Below are 19,550 nucleotides of genomic sequence, written 5' to 3' on the forward strand. Positions count from 1 at the left end.
ACTGATGTAAGCACGGCTCTGATAACAATCATTCTTAGTCATAATTAAATAGCAGGAAATATATCAAAACATTTTTAATTACAAAATAAATAAGGAAAAGAAGAAGTCGTTTTTTTATAAAACATATTAGACATCACATGGGATAACAGTATCCTAAAATTTTACGGTTGTGCATCTATCAAAACCCAAATAGTTTCATCTGTTTAAACCGGAATCAAATAAGTTGATTAAAATCTCTTATACATAAGGTTAGCATTTGCGATAAATAAGTCAGAGCTATTTGGCGTTCCCAGTGCCCAACATTTAGAAGTAATGGTGAAAACTGACCAACTACCAGTAAACCAAATAGTATTATTCTCCTTTTTGACGTTCCTCCTGAAGGTAGATCCAGAAAAAGCGCTTCGGTCGCATGCAACTTTAAACTTTTTTTTTATCGGCGATTGCATGACAATTATATACTGTATCTCATGATTATTTCTGACTAAGATTGTAAACGTCTTCATATGCATATTGATTTTTTTTCATTAAACGATTATGATAGGCACTTTCAAATAGTGTTGTTTACTCCAAGGGAAAGTAGCTATTATATGGGAAAACCAAACAAAATATTTTCATTGTTACATTTGTAAATTCAGTGTCTCAAAATCTGTGTTTCGATGCAGAAGGTCATTTTTCTCATCGACTCTAATGATGTATTCATACTTAATCCATGTAAGGTATGATTGTAATACTGTTTTCGGTCTATGAAGAAAACAAATAGCCAGATATCTTATAGTTTGCACGATATGTTTGATTGTTAGATCGAAAACATAATACAGTCACTCCTTATAATTCAATTCTAAATTCAATTTTAAACCGGCGTAAATCATACGAAAACGTTTATAACGTAATAGTCACATGGCACAATTGTGTCTATAAATTCATAGAAAAGACACTCTCGGCCAATTAATTGATGCGTTAGATCCAAAATTAAATGATTTGATTGTTAACGTCGTTATGTTTCCGGCGGCGAAGTGTCTTATTTGGCAATTATGCAATTTCTCGAAGTTTTTTATATAACTAATAATATATTAAATAAGAACATATTTCCCGAATTTGATAGTTCCTTATATAACAAAAATATAGTTAACATATGACGTTTTCATTATGCATACTTCATTCTAAAACTATTTGGGTTTGTTTTTCTTCTCTCTAATGTTGCAATTGAATATACATGAAAGTTAAAGTTTTAAAATATACAAACTACTGGACTAACTGTGTACAGTAGAACAGTTAGAAGATCTATTAACTATGTTCTTGCGTTCTATGATTACCTATATATTGACATTGAACAACGCTAGTGTTTTGTAAAGGGGCTAAAGGCGTCTTTACATGTGATCTGATTAAAATTAAAACTTGAAATACATATTATATATGTTGGAGTTTCAATTGACTTTGAAGTAGCTTTCAATAATTGAAAATACATAAAGGAGCGTTTTCTGATGTTTTTTTCTTTTTATTTCTGTAAGTTCTTTGTATACTAAGTCTAGTTCAGATCAGTTTTGTCAAGGACATTTCAAGTTGATGGTTATACTTTGTTACTTATGTTCTACTGTAACACCACTTTACCGAATAAAGGGGTTGGATTTTGTGTTATAAAACATTTGTTAACCTTATCAACTCTTTATAAGTTTATCCCATGTCTGTAACCTGCATCTAAAATGTATGTCGTGATTGTTGTCGACTAGTGTGATAGTTTTGTTTCTTTAGTACTTTTATTTCACATTTAATGATGGTGAGTCTTTTAAAGATGATTACAGAATATGCATTTTGCTCATTTGGACAAGAAGAACCGTTGTCGATAGTAAAATTAATCATCTTTCCTTGAACTCTATTGAATATGCGTCTGAATTGCAAAAATACCACATCTCTTAAATTCAAATATAACATGTATAACTAACGGAATCTGTTTTCAAATCGATCTTTAAATAACTCATAATCTTTGAAAAGTAATTACCCTGATATATGCCTAGCTGTAACAGCTTTTTGTAGTATTATACATGTCGTCATAGAAAATAAACCAACCATTCATGCCTTGAATCATCAAATCTATTAGGAAAAGATACGTGTTATGTTAGTTAAAAGTTCTTCATTTTATTAACTTAAAGTTACTATTGGTGAGAGCGGTGTTTGAGATTAGTGTGTAAGGAGAAATTTTTTATAACCATTCTCCATGAACGCATAATTACTTATTTCAATTCATAAATTGGAGGTTGAAGTCCTTAAGAAATCTCAATGTATGACTTGATCTTTGTTTAAATCTGGATATTTAATATATTTATCAAGAAAAAAAACGGTAAGTATATTTAAAAATGTACATACTACTGTATGCCTGAAACATGTCAAAAACAACACATCCATACTGTGTTTAGTAAGTGAAAACAATGAAGGTGAATTAGAGTAAAATATTGATTTGGAAAAAAAGATCAATACTCTGAAAGAAATCATGTTTTCAATTAATTTCAGAGCATCTACATTTGTATCTTAAACTTTATCTGATTGTTGTTCTCATTAAATATTAACCCGAAATGATGTTTCATCACAACAGCAGCTCAATATATTAAATGTATTGAAATACTATGTACTATTCCCAAATGCGTTAACACCTTTATTGTCTATAAAAGTAACATTTATAGTAAAATATTTCTTTTGAATTTAGCTTCGATGAATTACCAAATCATGATGCCGACTTATTTAAAAAGAACGCAGTATTCATTTTTTTAGTCATAAAATACGATATCCCAGGAGACAAAAAAAACGTTACGAATATAGTTCACTAAATTAGTAATTTATTAGAAATGAGAAAGGTGTCGGAGATTCGTGTTTAGCGAGATTCTTGTATTATGCTATCCATATATCCTCTGATACATTGACATTGATGGTATTTAATGATTTAGATGCAGATGTTGATAATCATTCTCAATACATGACTTGTGTGCTGTTTTCACTTTGGATAATTAATTCTTAAACAAATATTTAAGGATATTTAATTCTATGAAAATCAGTAAGTATTGTTTATACGTATACTTTATATGAATGTTTGGAAGAGGCTGGTTAAATACAGAACAATGCTTCGACTTAGGGGCAAACCATAAAGCAGCTATAGAAAAAGATCAACACTAGTTTTTGGAGGGGTTCGTGTTGTTTATTCTTTAGTTTTGTATTTTGTTTCTTGTGTACCATTAAGTGTCTGTTTGTCCTTTTCATTTTACGCCATGGCGTTGTCAGTTTATTAACAATTTAGGAGTTTGATTGTCCCTTTTTATCTTTCTTTTCTCTTTTGTAACACATATGTTAGAAAATAAGAGTAAAAATGAATGGAGAGAAACAAATATTATATTTTAAGTAACGAAATAATACACATGTAATGAAGGAGACCCACTACAGACTCCCAATAAAATGCAGTTGTGATATTGTATCGTTAACTGAAAGGAGAAATGGATAACAAAAGAAAAATGCTACCATAACACATAGATTGCATTATATGCCCTCATGTTGCGCTTAGTTAATACAACGGATCCCAATTGATATCATTATATGAAATTCCTTGGTTTCTGAATGACGTAGTTTAGAATCTTAGAACATGTGTCTGCGATACGATTATTATTCCTGATCATGATTTGTACGCGAGGCACACGTTTATTTCAAATTTAAGTGTGCTTGTACTTAGAACATAGTAGCTCGCAGAAAAAACATGCTACCCTAATCGGATTCATAGTTTTGACAACAAAGAGATCCGTCTCTGAGAAGCATAGGTACGAAAACGTAGCTCTTAAAGCTCTTAAAGCCCTTTTGATGATTTTGATATATGCGGTCATCATCAAGTTTAATTGATTAATTGATTCATTGTTAGTTGCTTAACATTCAGTGGCAAATATGTCATGAAGGTTCAGGACGATCATGGAGTTTAATAGAAATATTTCTAATTGGATAGGAATGTATATTGCAAACACATTTATTAAATACCGTTGTATTGTATAATTGATGGGTAGAATTCAGAAAAATGTTAGAAATGATAATTTTCTATTAGTATGTAACTAATAATTAAGTTCCCTTGGTGTAGGCCACATTTTGAATGAAAACCTGAGACATTAATATTAGTAGTATAAACAAGTACAACGTTATTTCTTCATTCTTTGCCTTAAAGCGCAAACAAAGTATTTTTGAACAAAACCTTGAGCAAAGCTAAGAAAGACAGTTTGTCATTCCGAATACAGAAGCTATTCGAACAAATAAACCGTACGCACAACACTTTGCATTCTCGTTAGGCCCCTTGAATGAAGTATTAATGTCTAAGATTTCTACAAAAAAAGTAAGAAAATATTTAAAAAAAAACAAAATGTTCATTATATTCTTGCAAGACCTGCAGAAATTACCCACTGTAAATAATAAAGAAAAACATTATTGAAAAAGTGTTCAAACAAATTAAGAAACATTCAACTCATTACTATGCTATAATTGACGTAATGCTACTCTTGGATAATGTAGATATTATTGTATGCATGACATTACCAAAACAACACACCCATTTACTGTTGATGGTAAATGAATGCATTAAATATGAAGTAATATAAAATACGGATTTGAAAAAAAAAGATCAATGTTCTGAAAGTAATATTTTTTTCAATTTATTTCAACACATGTATAACTGTATCATACAAATATTACCTGCTTTTTGTTTTCGTTAAATATTAACATGAAATGATATTTCAAAACAGCAGCAGCTTAATGAACATCATGTATTAAACTTATTGTAATAGCATGCACTATCCCCAAAGGTTGTCAATAGTTTTGTTGTATATCAAAGTTATCTTTACGGTAAAATAGGTCTACGAAATGAGTTTTGAGGATTAATCTATCATAGTGACGACCTATTTAAAATGAACGAAGCAATCAGTATTTTAATCATACAATACTTTATCCAAGAAAACTTAAAACCTTATGAAAAAATTTCATTATAAAATAAAGTTGCTTTTATTGAGATAGATGTTTCAGATTCATGTTTGATGAGATTTTCCTATTCATAAATGTGTGAAGACATACGTACTGATATTATGTAATAATGTGGATTCCAATGATAATGAGCAGACTCACTATTTGATTAGTCTTCTGTTTTGAATACAGATGTTTAAGTTTTTCAAAAATATCTGAGGATATGTAACTGTATCGAACACAAATAGTAAGTATATTTTTGATGCAATTAATTTATATAAATATGTTGGTTGGGTTGATAAAATACAGAAAAGGTGCTTAGTATTATGGAAAAACATGTAACAAAGATAGAAAAATGATCTGAGAATAGTTGGGTTCTGACCCAAATCAGACTCCCAAGCATATGCAAGGTAATTTGTGACACTATATCGTTAACTGAAATGAATAATAGTTAACAAAACTAGAATCCAACCAGAAAACTTAAATTGCATTACATGCGCTCATGTGGCGTTTAATAAATACATCGGATCCAAACTGTTATCATGATATGAAAGTCTTTTGATTTTAGATGACGTAATTTGGTGTCTAACGTGTTTTTTTTTTTTGGAAACACATTATACGTTAAAACGTTAAAATGTGACGCTGTTAGGAGAAAGCAAGCTGACTGAAATTATCATTGCAAGGATAATATCTGACTTTAATAGATACAACCTATGTTGATTTCTCGTGCGTTTAAATTTGCATTTACTTTTTATATCGTTGACTGTAATCTGATGTTAATTAAACACTGGAGTGGCAAAATAATTTTGACACGTTAGAGTAAGATATGTTGTATAATTTATCATAAGCGATACTAACTATACAAAATGTTGCAACACAAAACTGCTCATTTTATCTCTTTATGATATTATCAGATATAAATGATCCGAAACGTCAGACATTGTGCTTGATATTTGATTGACTGCTGATACCATTATCTCTTATCAAAACCACATGTTTTGGGATTATTCAAAATATTACTTTGATTTGTTAAAAACAAAATACAATTTTATAAGCTAAGTTAACAATATAACGATTTGATTTATGAACTATACGATTTTCCACGCAGGAATCAATGTGAAGGTTTGAGAAGAAAATAAATAAATCACAACAATACTGAACTCCGAGGAAATTTCAAAACGGAAAATCCTTCATCAATAGGAAAACCAAAAGCTAATAAAACGTTCAACGAATAGAAAACAACTGCCATATTCCTGATTAGGTACAATAATTTTCTTATGCAGAAAATGATGGATTAAACTTGGTTTAAAAATCAACATAAAATAGATAGAAATAAAACGCAGTAACATGTGCATGTCTTGAATCATGCGGCCAAACTGTCAAATGTTTTTGATTACATTTGGTAGCTATTGAAAAATAAATATAACAGTTGGCTTTAATTGTAATATGTTTTATATATGTCAATTGTTTATCACTTCATATGTGATTATTAGCGGGTTATTTCAAAGTTTGCACCACATTTCTCATTTTAAAGAGACAGTACAGATATTACAGTTATTCCTAATATTTTTTCATTGATATTAAGTAAATTTTAAATCGGGGTAAATCAGGAAAAAAACGTTGATGACGTCATGATCCCATGGCAAAATTATGTTATGAACTCATAGATAGAACACTGTCTGCAAATCAAATGACGCGTTACACACAAAATTAAACGATTTGATTTTGGATGTGTAATATTACATTTTTTTTTTGTAGTTACATAGTGTGTTAGTGACCTAATATAAAATATACAGGGTCAGTAAATTTCATATGGGGTGAGAGCAAAGCTTGAAAACATATGGAATTTACTCACCCTGTATATATCATATTAGATTACTAGCACACTATGTAACGAACTTATCCTACCGACTATCTTTATTTGTTGAATATAGACTAAAGTAGTCTTATTTGCTATCATTACACATCTTTTTTTTTGTATGAAGTGTTCATGTGTAAAATTTAAAGAACCTTCTTCAATTAGTATGAACTAAAAAACTAATGTAAACGATAATTATATGTTATTAACAACCGTGATATAACAGCATTCAACAGAACTTTCACAACTACTAACAGTGTATTGAAATAAGCCCCGCCTCCCTACAAACCTAATATGGCATATACACGGTCACTAAGGGGTCGCTTTTTAACCAATTATATTCCTAGAAATGTATAGGAGGTAAGATAATATTTGATATTTGAGTCTAGGATACATATACCTATCACTTTTGTTCTTTTCGCAAATGTTTTGTGCATAAATCATGCTGTCAGTTTTCTCTTTTCTCTTTTTGTTTCAGTGCTGTTTTTTAAGCTTGCCGTACGGCATCGATTTATTTATTCATCTATGAATTTTTGGTTAAAGTACAATACACATACACTGACTCGGTTAAACATTCTCCTTAAAATTTTACAATCAATTTGTAGTTATTTTTTTTCTTTTTTGACAAGACGTATTTATTGTGTAACCAAGATAGTAAATCTGGTGCCTTACTTAAGCACGATTATCTCTTGAAACGATATTACCTCATGTATATGTCTCAGTCAAAACAAGAGGTACGAAAGATACCAGAGGGATAGTCAAACACATAAATTTTGAAAATAAACTGAAAACGCCATGGCTAAAAATAAAAAAGACAAACAGACAGACAACAATACACACGACACGACATAGAGAATTAAAGAATAAACAACACAAACCCCACCAAAAACTAAAGGTGATCTCAGGTGCTCCAAAAAGGTAACCAGATCTTGCTCCACATGTGGCAACGTCGTGTTGCTCATAAGATAACAGATCCGGTAAATAATCTAATTCTGTAGGTCACATTTATGAAGGGGATTGCAGTTACGATGTAAATAAAATATCCGATATAATTTGTGAAACGGTTATTCCATAACAGTCAACCAACTCGTGAGGGCGTCCGTAAAATTTACAAAGAGATGATTTCAAGTTCACCATTTGAAACTCTTGATTTAATAGCTTTTTTGTAAGCAACAACCCTCTATCATGTCTATCAAGAAAATCTCGATAGGAAATGCAAGCACGGGAATATTGTATCAATTGAGAAATATATACACCGTATGCAGGTGCTGCTAGAATGTTGCTACTTAGAAATGGAAAGTGCACAATTGGAAAGCTGAAATCATCTCTTTTGTCGTAATATTTTGTTTTCAACCGACCCTCATGGTAAGTCAAGATATGAGGCAGCCTTAACTGTATCTGCTGTGTCATTTATCTCTAGTTCAGTGAGAAAGATGCGATTGACATAATCAGCAAATTTTAAATAATTTAGTGAAAGAACATCATCTATATAGCGGAATGTAGAGTTAAAGGATATTGCTAACTTCTTATGTTTTATAACGATATGTAAAGTTAGAACGGTTAGACTTTACCAAATGAATCAAAACAAGAAGTTCTAAAATTGGTTTAGTTTAAGTTCTCAAAAACTATTTAAAAAAAATAACAAATAGTTTATCAGATTTTTACAGTTGGCTAATAACTACACATGAAAAAAATTATACAACGAATAAGAAGGGCCAATGGGAAATTTATTTGATGCGTTCATATGATTCAAACAGAGGACTCTAAAAATCTGACAAAAATCCCAAGACATGACAACGTAAGATCGAATGCCTGCAGTAACGAAAAAAGAGAGAAACAACGAACTGAAATGTTGTCGATGATTGTTGTTTTCACGCTTACAAATATCAATATATCACCGTCGACTATTTCAAGAGTAGATTAAAAACAGGAGTGACAAAATAATTCTGCTACTTAATTTTTTACATTTTATAGGATAAATAGTCTTCGGAGGCTCGAGACGTATTACCAATGATCCAAATTACAACTTCACTACTAGTGTATGCAACAGTTGTCTTTAATTAAGAAATGTTGGTATTATCACTGTAATTTTCTCAGCTAGTCTATTCATTCCCTATTGTTATTGCTTATGCTTCCTTTTTTCAATGTGTTATGGTAATAGAACAGTTGCAGATGTTCTGTAATACGCTATGGCAATATTAATATTATTGCAATTTAAAAATGTAAAATCTAAACAGTATTACACACTAAAAAAGCTACGTCCGCACTATAAACGCAAAACAAAAAAAGACTTGTAAAAAAATAAAAATAAAAATAAACTGTCTCCAACAAAGTATAATTCCAAAAGAATAAGCAAAGAAGATTTTGTAAACGAAAACCAAAACGGAATATAAAAAAAAATGCTTATCTAATTAAACATACATATACCATATGTATTCTATTTGATAAAATAGTATAGGTACAATGTAGGTTTAATAACTTTTGGATTTTGAATCGTTTTCTGAAAGATAAAAATGAGATGGAAATCAACATATATAGATATAGGAAGATGTGGTGTGAGTGCCAATGAGACAACTCTCCATCAAACGGGAAAACATATGCTCCTTTTAATCTTAAATTTATTATAGAGATTATACGGTACTCAGAAATACGCGCCACTCCTTATTGTTGGCTATAAAACGTACCAAATTGAAAAAAAAGTTGATCAATTGAAAAAAAAGTTGATCAATTGAAACGAGACAATATCATAAATATATTGTTATGTTGTGGTAAAAATGCAGACAATTACTGAAAAGGGGATAATAACAGGATTCACTTGATGGATTATGTTTAATTAGAGTTTTCCTGCTGTGACATTATGCAAATCATGATTGGTCTTTCAGTATATTATTCACTTTTTTAGATAGATATAATTTCAACAAAAGTATACAAATGTTCAAAAGTCGTTAATCTATTGAGAGAAAAACTAAACCGGGTTACCGATTTTTTTTTACATTTTCTGTCTTAAAACAATAAAAACTGTTCATAACAATACTTTAATACATGTCTATTGATTTTCTACTTCATCGTGAATAAAATGTATTACTTTAGAAACGAAAACACGTCATGTTATATTATATCAATATTGATAGAAAATTCAGAAATCACATTTTTTTTTTCAGAATAAACGAACATGACGAATACAGAAAAGCCGAATAAAATAAATGTGAATTCAATTATAAGGATCGAGGTGGGGGACTTTTATTTTTGTATGACCTGATTGTGTAAATGGGTCTCTTTTTCTTGTATTCTGATACCCAATATTCTGGAATTGAAAATGGGTTGGTCTGGATACCGTAGATATAAACATGCAAGAAAAATCATTAAAAGGTCTTGTATTTGTTAATTATTTTCTTGTATGTACATGTAACTTCCTTCAAACCAGCATGTATGCAATTGGAAATTGGTGACTAGTAAATTAACGTTAGTGGTAAAATCAAACGTAATCTCGCATCATCTCAACAGTCAATAATCAAACACGTCATACGTTATAATAGGCAATCATGCAGCTATCCAATATAAACCAAAGTATATGTAAGCAAATACAGGTAACATATCGGTTTACAATGACGAAAAAATAAGCTATCAAAGTCATGAAGTCCAGGAAAGAGTTGAAGTTGTGTTAAACATATGTTCTTGTTGGTAAAAAAATAAGAAAACTAATCTGATTAAGACACTTCCGTTTTCAATATTTTTTACTGGAATTGCATTGATAACGTAACCGCTTTGATTTTCCCGCCGTACAACTATTTCGAATTTTGATTTCTCCATTGTTTTACTTCTCTAATATACTATCACAACACTACGTCTTCCAGTTGTTAACTCTTTGACTGACCAGATAAATACCTATTATCAGCTTACAAAAATAATTGGACTTTGAATAATGCTAGAAGAAAAAGAGAGTTACTATATTATCAAAACTGATTATAAATGTGATTAATGTGTTCCCTTGGTAAAACGTGGAAGATCATTTTCAAAAAAGAATATATTAATTAGAAATGTAGGCGATAGTTTGATAAGATTGACCAAGTACAATACATTGTTTTACGACAAAAAAGTCAAATCGGTTTTAGATTATCTCAAAGGAAGTATTAGAATTGCTTTATACATTAGATATTGAGATTTCTTGAGGGAATACAATATTGTTTTTTAAATAGTGAGGTGTGATGAATGTAATGGTTTGCCTTCTGTATGCATTAGACTGAATATAGGAATCAACTGCTTGACGCAAAAACAATTCAAACATTAATAAAGAAGAAATACGAAATATTATCTCGTTTCTGTTACAACATAAACGTGTTCTATCATTTTAGTCATTTAAGTTTCGAGCACTAACGAAAAATTCGAAATAAATCAATCAAAAACTGCATTTGGTAGTTTAATTAAAACTCAGTTAACTTGACGACCGAAGACCCAGTTATTCATATGAGTTATGAACGTAATTATACGAAGAATGGTAGTGTAGATCAAAGTAGTTTACAAATATTAGATTTTATAAATCTATTAGAAAGACGTATATTATGGTAAAATAAGCATCTAAAAAGAATGGACACACAGTACCTTCAAAGGGAGCGTAAATTATGTTATGTGTGCACAAATGAAAATATCACTAACGTGATATAATCCATTGTCGAGACAGTTATACACCAATTACAAATCTTTAAAGAAAATATTGTATATTTTACTAAAATTTTCATTTAATTGTATTCAGATAAAACATGTTTTAACAAGTAAATGTTGAGGCCAGGAAGTGTGATTGATTTTATGGGATGAAATGAAAAGAAACAGGAAATAATATATTGAAAGAAAATACGTATCTTTCAGCTATTCGACAATATTTTCATTATCTAAAAATAACCTCTATTTTTTATAAATGATATCACCGATCGTATTGTCATTGCTGTCAGGTTAACAATGTAATAAACAATGTTGGAATGAATATCCTTCAGATACTACAAATCATAAACAGAACGTAACTTAGATTGTTAGGGACATATATCGTTGATTAATGGTTAGTACGAGTTGTATTTTATTGACTATGTCGCAATTTATTTTAATACTGACTAGCTTCTGAAAGATTTTACATTGAGAAATAGTATACATTATACTTGAACTTCTGTTCGTCATCTTAAAAACAACATTGTAGTGTACGCATTTGATCTTGTTGTATTGATTGGTCTATTTATTCATAAAGTAACATTTGATTACTGAATACTATGCAACAGATTTGAAAAAAACGTATATTCCATGAATACGATACATATATGCAAAGACAGACAAAATACTAGATTTAACAGTTTTAGTGTGTTATATTACAAACATTATTCGTAAGAATTGAATAATTCATTAATTTTAAGGGCTGATAAAGCAATCAATATTATCGTGATTTTAGGTTATTAACAGCGCTAAGTAATTTGAGAAAGTAACCTAATAACATCAATGCTACCAAAATTCAATATAAGTCACGATTAGCTTTCGTACTAGCTGTATACACGTGAACATAAATTTAGTCAAGGCCAAAATTGGCCAATAGTTACAAGTTGTAGAATTATTTGATCTTAAAAACGCTTGCTTTCCATTGAAATACCGAAATATTTATTTCAAATACCGATTATGAAATTTAACATTTGCATACCATGGCTGCATTTCTGTCTTACCAAAATTTTGTAAACGTTGTGCGGCGTTTGTTGTTGTTTTCTAAACGCTACGAAAGTAGAAACAAATACAATGTTTAATACGTCTCTCCTGACCCTGATGCAACTTTCAATTATGCATGCACATATGGTTGGTAAACAGATTTTTTACAAACGTAGAACAAATATATCATTTAATCAAGTTCAAGTTAGAAAAAAATGTAGCTTTTGTACTAACAAACGACGAACGACGAACTGTAGACACATCTTTAGCTATTGCATAGTTTGTCAAATTGGTACCGTTAATGTTATTACTACCACTGGGTCGATGCCTCTGCTGGTGGACTATAAGTCCCCTAGGGTATCACCAGTCAAGTAGCCAGTACTTCGGTACTGGCATGAAAATACGTTTTTTTTTGTGTTATTAAAAATTGCTCTTACAAAATATTAGAAATCATTTTAAATTAAGGAATGTATCTCCCTCAGGCGAAGCTCTGTTTCCTTTCATGGATTTGGCTATACTGTGTGTACCTTTTGGATTATAGCTCTTCATCTTTTATATAAACTTTGGATTTCAAGTATTGTGGCCACGAGCATCACTGAAGATACATGTATTATTGAATTGCGCATCTGGTGCAGGAAAATTGGTACCGTTAATGTTATTACTACCACTGGGTCGATGCTCCTGCTGGTGGACTCTTAGTCCTCGAGGGTATCACCAGCCCAGTAGCCAGTACTTCGGTACTGGCATGAAAATACGGATTTTTGTTTTATTGAAATTTGCTGTTACCAAATATTAGAAATTATTATAAATTAAGGAATGCATCTCACTCATGCCAAGCTCTAATTCCTCACATGAATTTGAATCAATTTGATTATTCTTATCTAATTGTATCTATTACGACTTTCGGTACGGCCATTTTTTTTCTATCAGGACGTTTAATAGTTATTTATATAATATGTTATAGATCATTAAAATTATAGATTTTCCTTCGAATACTATATGAAATGACAAGTGTAATAGATTATGAAAATATGCAGTGATAAACACTTCGAATCCAAGTTAAACACGTATAAACATATGATTTTAAATGGATAACCATGCTGCAAAGAAGTTGTTTAGTTAATTTGATGCACGTGTGACTAGCGAGGACGGTGAACAATACTTTAAAATAAATTGTTATCGAAAACGACATCTACCATGTATACATTTACACTATTTTTATTAGGTACTACTATACCGACACTTTGGTAAACTTCTTCGTTTGTATAGACATATATGGATAGTTTTTTTTTAATTTTCAAAATCATCATTCCCTACAATAAATACCGGTTTATACTGACGACATTTAATACATTTTTTACTATATTTTTTAAGTTAATTTGCCAGTTTTTAAACAATGTCAGACTAAACAGTCATGTCATTTTTATATTTATTGCAATTGCATAATTTGTTTGTCTCTTAACTTATCTTTGTTAACCGTGTCAGAGGAATTCATCGATGATTTTTTTCTCTGATTATATTTATGTATTTCGGGGATAAAAAAGGAATTGCAATGAGGGATTCATTTATAAGGAATAAACAGGCAGTTATCAAACGGCTTATACCGAAAAAGTGTAATGTCTCTCTGATATAAGACCGTCACTGATGATATTTTGTGCTTTGAAAATTATAATACAGTCCTTAAAACGATCAAACTTCTTGTCGATTAATCCATCAAAAATTCGATAGATCGCAGACAAAAAATAATTTTCTAATTTGTTTTAATTGTCAAAACCGGTCTAAAACCATCTATATATGAAACAATTGAAACAAGATATATATTGGTAATGTTTAAATTTTTTTTCGCAAATTGGGGCTATCACTTTTTTTAGGCTTATAACATGATTGTTGTTTGTATTTATATTATGGATAATGCCTACATTGAGTCTTGTACAAAGGATATTAAGTTACTCACGCTTTCAGTATCAACCTAGTTTGTATTAAGAATTTATCATTTTCCTATTTTTTTCTAAATACTATTATAATAGATATAGAAAGATGTGGTGGGAGTGCCAATGAGACATCTCTCAATCTAAATAACAATTTAAAAAAAAGTAAACCATCATCAATGTACGGCCTTCAACGCTGAGCCTTGGCTCACACCGAACAACAAGCTATACAGGGCTCCAAAAAATGTAAAACCATTCAAACGGGAAAACCAACGGTCTAATCTATATAAAAAAACCGAGAAACGAGAAACACGTATATATTACATAAACAAACGACAACTACTCTACATCAGATTCCTGACTTAGGACAGGTGCACTCATTTGTAACGGAATTAAACGTTTGAATGGATCAAACCCTTCTCCCTTTTTCTGAAACAATAGCATAACATCACAATATAGAAAAACACACTATGAAATACCAATTGGCAGACTTAACTCAATCAAAACACGTAAATTAATATAAGGCTTTCTAGATCATCGTGAAAAGAATGCATTAATTGCATTTAGACACTGGATCATGTCAAAGGTTAAGTATAAAAGATTGAGAGACCAAATAAAAGGAATATATAGTTCAATTACACAGGCCTGGATATATGATCTGCATTCTGTATATCATGTATATATTCCCTTATTGTATGAAACTCAAGTACATCATTTGCATTATCATGCTCGATTTTTCATATGTTTGGACTATATTCCATAAAACTGTCGATAGAAAAATACCAGGAAAATCAAAAGATGTGTTGTTGATCCATTATTCTCTATTATGTAAACTCCTTTATGACCGTCATGCATGTGAGTGGAAATTGCGTAAAAAGTACATAAATTTAAGAGTTAAATCCAATATTATCCCATTGTATCTGTAAAGTCATTATGATATTACGAAGATGTGTTACAAATGTATGATTGCAAATCTTGCAACTATCCAACAGAGACCAAAGTACATACATGTTAACAAAAGGAGGTAACCGATCCGAGCGAGGCAATTCACCAATAACAAGCGAGAGGATTAGGGAAGATTTCAAGTTGTAGACACGATAGGTATACTGCTGTACAAAAATCATTAATCGAGTAAAATAATCTGGTAACGACAGAAACACCGATGTAATTACACAACACAAGCATAGAAGTAAGAACACACCAAAAAAACGACAATACAACATGCAAACGAACTCTTAGATGACAACTGCTATATTCCTGACATTTCAATATGCTAACAACGATTGCGTCACACGAAAGTATGAATGCTACAACAAGTGAAGTCACACGAATATATTAATGCCACATCAAGTGACATCACAGTTGAAATTTCGAAAATATGATATAAATCAAGTTTATGTTTATAATTATTTTATTTTGTATTGTGCATAAGAATACTAATATAGAATTGTGCTTGTAATATTGAATTTAATTGTGTTATTTAATTATAATCGATTTTCTTCTTAATCTTAGTGTGTAAAACAAACAAATTTAATGCAGTTTTATAAAATTAAAAATCTACAAAAGAACTTAGTAATTATTTATTTTATTTTTACATTCGAAGTTTAGCAAAACAGTCATATTCGTGAAAAGGACATATTTGGTACTGAAAAACGTACATGCTTAACCGAAATTAAGACATAGTGGCAATGCCTTAGTAAGGTAATACGTGCAAATGTTCATGTAAATTGAGATTCAAATGATTCTTACGTTTAAAATTTCACATCAATTTCATGCAAATTTTAAAAAAAAAATATTGGTATTTTTCATGATTTTACTTGAATATACAAATTTAGATGCTGTTTGAATAACTTTATTTTAAAAATGCATGTGAAATTAACGTGAACAAATTTCATGTAATTTCATGTGAATTTACGTGAATTTCATATGAAATTCATGTGAAACTCACATAAACTAATTCAATCGGAGGTTCACGTATAAGCTCGTTTGAGGTAAATTTCACGTGAGATTCACATGAATTTAAATTCACGTGGAATTGATGTGAATGAAGTTTGCCTGTGTATTCAACCCAGTTTCTCCTTTTTATATAGCGACTACTACACGTGACTAACCTTCTATCTAATATCATAACAGAAAAGTCATTCGTAACTAGTAACACATATATCTAAATTAAAAAAGAGTGTCAGAAAACTATCGAAAGCTCTGAAATATATATCGCTAAACCGCAAAGGTTAAGGTGTTCTCGAATTTTGTGATAACATATTATTAATTGATAATAGAGAACATAATGTAAAAGAGAAAGAAAAAAATGCCCAGTAGAGAAAAAAAACCAATAAAAGTACGATAAGTACAGACAACATTCAATCCAACCAGATAAATAAATGAAAAAATGATAAGCCCATTCAAAAACTAGATCTGAACTCATAATGATGGAAGTTTTATTTCAAAAACCACTGAAGAAATCTAACAGATAACATGGATAAACAGCACGTGTTTCCTAGCTTTTGATGAGTATGGCAACTACGAAGAGATGTGCAACTTCTCATAAGTGTTACATATATACAAAAATCTGCAAACATGTTCATTTGATCTTTTCACGATAACATTAGATATTAAACTTGATTTTAAAATTCTAAAAGAACCAAATCGTGAAACATTAGGGTTTATTCCTGATTAACTGCAGATATGGTTTACATTTATCAAAACCACCTGCCATGAATTACTCAACAGCTAACTTTAATTTGTTGAAAACAAAAATAATATCATGTTTTTGTTTAAACTATTACGACATATTTCTAAACAAAATAAACTTTCCGTGATGTAGAATCTATGTCAATGTATGAAGAGGTTCTGGAAAATTGAATAATGTCATAAGTTAATCTACCTGTAAATATAAAACTAGAAAACGTACTTTGCTCACGGTAATTGTCTATATATGACATTTATGTAGATTGCAAAGGAAAAAAGTATTGTTTTAGATCTTACAAAATGTTTGTATAGATACATCTACACATGCCTCATCAGGAATATAAGATTTTCATAAAATTTTACAAAATATTTATTACTTATTTTTAAGGAATTGCACGCAAAGAGTGTTGTTAGACAAAAACACGAACATTCACATTTACAAACGAACATACAAAAACATAAAAATAAGGGTCAATTGATCATGCTTTTGTTTCGTTTTAAAAGTCAATATGTATATTTTTTTAAAGAAATTGACGGTACTAAAATATTGATTAGTATTAATGATAAACTAATGAGATTGAAGTTACTCTAAAGTTAATCAAGGATTGTTTTTTTCAATCTGTTTGGTGAAATATAAAAACAAGTTGTCACAGTTGCAATTGTCAGCAGTCCTAAGGCATTAATCCATTAAAACAATGTTATAATTTTGATTTTACTCTTAAAATAAAAACTTGAATTAAAATACCGTTAAGTTTCAGATTTAGGGATATTAAGAATCAACCAGAGATGAGATCAGAAATCTCAAAATTTATCATCAGAAGTTGTACCTACTTCATTCTAAAGATTACATTTAATTTATCTTTTTGAAAGTCTCATATACAATGATAAAATTTGTTTTAGTAAAAGGTTTTCTCGGTATTAACTTTGTCAACGTCTTCTTTCTTTACTCGTTTTATGATGCCGTAATGAACATCATCTGATAGATTTTGATTCTTGTCTCAGCGGATATGCAATATGTTACATAATCTGGGATCATTGATGTACAACAGAGCAACACAACTGTTATTTCTATATCTGAAGAATTGATAATGATAGCAAGAACGACCACACGATTGTATATATTACGATTTATCAGATGTTTGAAAGTCTGTTCTTCTAATTAGATTTGTTGATACATTACATGTTACATAATTGATTTTGCCAACTTGTTTCTTTTGCAGGCTTACTTCAATCTTAGATACAATGGCGTTCTTAAGTAATATGACATTTCAAATAAACGGGAGTATGTTGAATAAGACGGCGACCAACGACACAATACAATATCAGGTAATTTGTTTTTTTTTGGGTTTTTTTGCGCGTTTGACTCGCTTTTATTAATTTAACATTATCTAAAATATATAAGAAATAAAATAAAGTCTTTTTTCTATTACAAAAGCTGTTTTGGTTTTCATGTGTTTAATGTTGGTGCTTTTTCTAACTAAATATTGGGATTGTGAGCCTTGTACCGTACGAGAGTTTACTGCTAGATAACGGCCATATTTCCACCAATCGTTGATTGCATGCACCACGACGTGTGTTCTATAAGCATCATAAGTGATTATGACATCATTAGTCATCATATCACACGTCATAATTTTGATATTGAAGGATAACAGTTCTCTTGTATTAAGTATGAATGCCAGTCATAAAATTTCACAGTAAGTTACTACATTTAATGGACCATTATATGATATGAACTATTCGATGATACATGTAACACAAATAATGCGCTCCTGAATTATGTAACGTAAATAATGATTTCGAAATAACGTAAAAAAGATTAACATCGAATTTGTTTTTGTATCGTCTATTGATTCTGTAGAATTGACTAATTTGATAAGTCTCACACAAAATTATATATTTCTAATTTTTCCCGCAATTGGCCACCTATTGTAGAAATAACAGGTATACAAATAAACTTTTGCATTGTTTGCTCTTGTACAAAGTCTCCTGTTATCCCACTTCCATGTTGAGCAAACGGTAATATGAATATTTCTTTTTCCTAACCAGTTAATTGTGTGGTCATTTTCGGTCCGCATCTCAACTATGTCGTTTTCTTTGAGATATGATTTAGATCTCATTAACAAAATTTTCAAGTGTTTGGATTATTTCAGGATGAACACATTACAAATGTATATGTAAATTTGTCGGAAATATAAAATGTATGTGTACTCGCACCGAAGAAAGGTGAAAAGGTAGTCATCTATCTTATTAAATAGCATTGGCTTTGCATACTTTGACTACAAGTTACAGTGTGTTGTAGCTGTTCCATCTCTGGGTTATAGATGTCTTATTTGCAATTTAACATCATCTTCATATTTGTGAATGTTTATTAAAACGAGTTATTCATGATAAATTAAGATAACATTGGATAAATGTGATATATGACA

Source organism: Mytilus trossulus, chromosome 13 (genome assembly GCF_036588685.1).
Source record: "Mytilus trossulus isolate FHL-02 chromosome 13, PNRI_Mtr1.1.1.hap1, whole genome shotgun sequence".
Classification (NCBI taxonomy): domain Eukaryota; kingdom Metazoa; phylum Mollusca; class Bivalvia; order Mytilida; family Mytilidae; genus Mytilus; species Mytilus trossulus.